Source organism: Cebus imitator, unplaced genomic scaffold (genome assembly GCF_001604975.1).
Source record: "Cebus imitator isolate Cc_AM_T3 unplaced genomic scaffold, Cebus_imitator-1.0 Scaffold2, whole genome shotgun sequence".
Classification (NCBI taxonomy): domain Eukaryota; kingdom Metazoa; phylum Chordata; class Mammalia; order Primates; family Cebidae; genus Cebus; species Cebus imitator.
The window spans coordinates 14,735,174-14,737,506 of NW_016107317.1; the positions used below are offsets into that span (position 1 = coordinate 14,735,174).

Here is a 2,333-nt window from a genome sequence, read left to right on the forward strand (position 1 = left end):
GTTTCACCATGTTGACCAGGATGGTCTCGATCTCTTGACCTCGTGATCCACCCGCCTCAGCCTCCCAAAGTGCTGGGATTACAGGCTTGAGCCACCGCGCCCGGCAGTCGACTGATTTTTTAGAAGGAAATTCCATGGAGAAAAGTTAATGTTTCCAAGAAATTGCTCTGAAACAATTTGATCCACATGCAAAACATAAGCCCAATCCATACCTTAAACTTTATATTAAAATTTGCTCAAAATGGATCATAGACCTAAATGTAGGACTTTAAAACTTTAAAGGAAAACACAGAAAATCTTTTTGATATTGGATTAGGCAAGTAGTTCTTACATATGACATCAAAGTCATAGTCCTTAAAAGGAAAAAATTGGTATATTAGACTTTATCAAAATTGAATTTTTTGCCTCTTTGAAAAACTCCAAAGAGAATAATAAGACAAGCAAGAGTTTGGGAGAAAATATTTACAAATTAAATATCTGACTGGTCCAAAGATAGTGAGTTATCTCAATTGAGTGTTCACAGTCAGTTACAGATCGAGCTCCTTGTTCTACTCTTTCGCCCCTTCTCACTACTGCACTTGACTAGTCTTAAAAAAAATGTTTTGTTTTGTTTTTTAAATTAAATATCTGGGTCAGGCATGATAGCTCATGCCCGTAATTCCAGCAGCTTGGGAGGCTGAGTGGGGAAGATGGTGTGAGGCCAGGAGTTCAAGATCAGCCTGCACCACAAAGTGAGACCCTATCTCTACAATAAATCAAAATTGGCTAGATGTGGTGGGTAGCTCACACCTGTAATCCCAGCACTTTGGGAGGCTGAGGTAGGCAGATCACTGGAGGTGAGGAGTTTAAGATCAGCCTGGCCAACATAGTGAAACCCTATCTCTACAAAAATACAAAAATTAGCCAGGTGTAGTGGCGGGTGCCTGTAATCCCAGCTACTTGGGAGGATGAGGCAGGAGAATCGCTTGAACCCAGAAGGTGGAGGTTGCAGTGAGCCGAGATTGCATCATCGCACTCCAGCCTGGGCAACAAGAGCCAGACTCCGTCTCAAAAAAAAAAAAAAAATCAAGATTTAGCCAGGCATGATGGTGCACATCTACAGTATTAGCTACTTGGGAGGCTAAGGTGGGAGAATTGCTTGAGCCCAAGAGGTCAAGACTGCAGTGAGCTGTTATGGCACCATTGTGCTCCAGCCTGGGTCACAGAATGAGACCCTGTCTCCAAAAATATATAAATATATGAAAAAGGATTTGTAAACAGAGCATAAAAGAGCACTTAAAACTCATAATTAGATTTAGTGAAATGTTAATAAGCCATAAAATGGAATGCAATTTTGATATATGCCACAACATGGGTGGACTTTGAAAACATGCTTAGTGAAATAAGCCAGACACAGAAGGACAAATATTGTATGATTCCACTTATATGAGGTACTTAGAATTGGAAAATTAATAGACACAGAAAGTAAAATAGAGGTTACCAGGGACTGGGAGGTGGGGTTGGGGGACACCAGGGGGAAAGAGGGAGGTCATTATTTAATGAGTACAGATTTTTCTTGGGGATGATTGAGTATAGATATTGGTGATGGTTACACAACATTGTGAGTATATTTAATGCCACTGAATTGTATGCTTATGAATGGTTAAGAAGTTAAATATTATGTTATATATCACCACAATTTTTAAAAACCTGAATAGTAAGAAAACAAGCAACCTGCTTTTTTTCTTCTTCTTCCTTTTTTAAAGATGGGGTTTCACCATGATGGCCAGACTGGTCGTGAACTCCTGACCTCAGGTGATCCACCCACCTTGGCCTCCCAAAGTGCTAGGATTACAGGCGTGAGCCACCGTGCCTGGCTTTTTTTTGTTTTGTTTTGAGATGGAGTCTTGCTCCGTTGCCCAGGCTGCAGTGCAGTGGCATGATCTCAGCTCACTGCAACCTCCACCTCCCAGATTCAAGAGATTCACCTGCCTCAGCCTCTCGAGTAGCTGAGATTACAGGCATGCACCACCACACCAGGCTAATTTTTGTATTAGTACACACAGGGTTTCCCTGTGTTAGCCAGGATGGTCTTGATCTCCTGTCCTCTTGATCCGCCTGCCTCGGCCTCCCAAAGGGCTGGGATTACAGGTGTGAGCCACTGCACTCAGCTGGAACCTGCTTTTTTAAAATTAGCAAAAGTTTTGAATAGATGCAAACCCCTAAAGGAGATATATGAATGGCTAATAAGCCAGGCTGGGTGCTGTGGCTCATGCCTGTAATCCCAACACTTTGGGAGGCTGAGGCGGGTGGATCACCTGAGGTCAGGAGTTCGAGACCAGCCTGACCAATAT

General features: G+C 42.6%; 1 long non-coding RNA gene across 1 annotated transcript in view; it reads left to right on the top strand.

Annotated features, from left to right (window-relative positions):
- The window catches only part of LOC108305563, a 29,020-nt gene that overhangs the window by 19,951 nt on the left and 6,736 nt on the right, over window positions 1–2,333 (top strand). The window contains exon 3 of the long non-coding RNA XR_001825788.2: window positions 20–23. This is a non-coding gene — a long non-coding RNA (uncharacterized LOC108305563). The remainder of the gene's footprint in view (window positions 1–19; window positions 24–2,333) is intronic.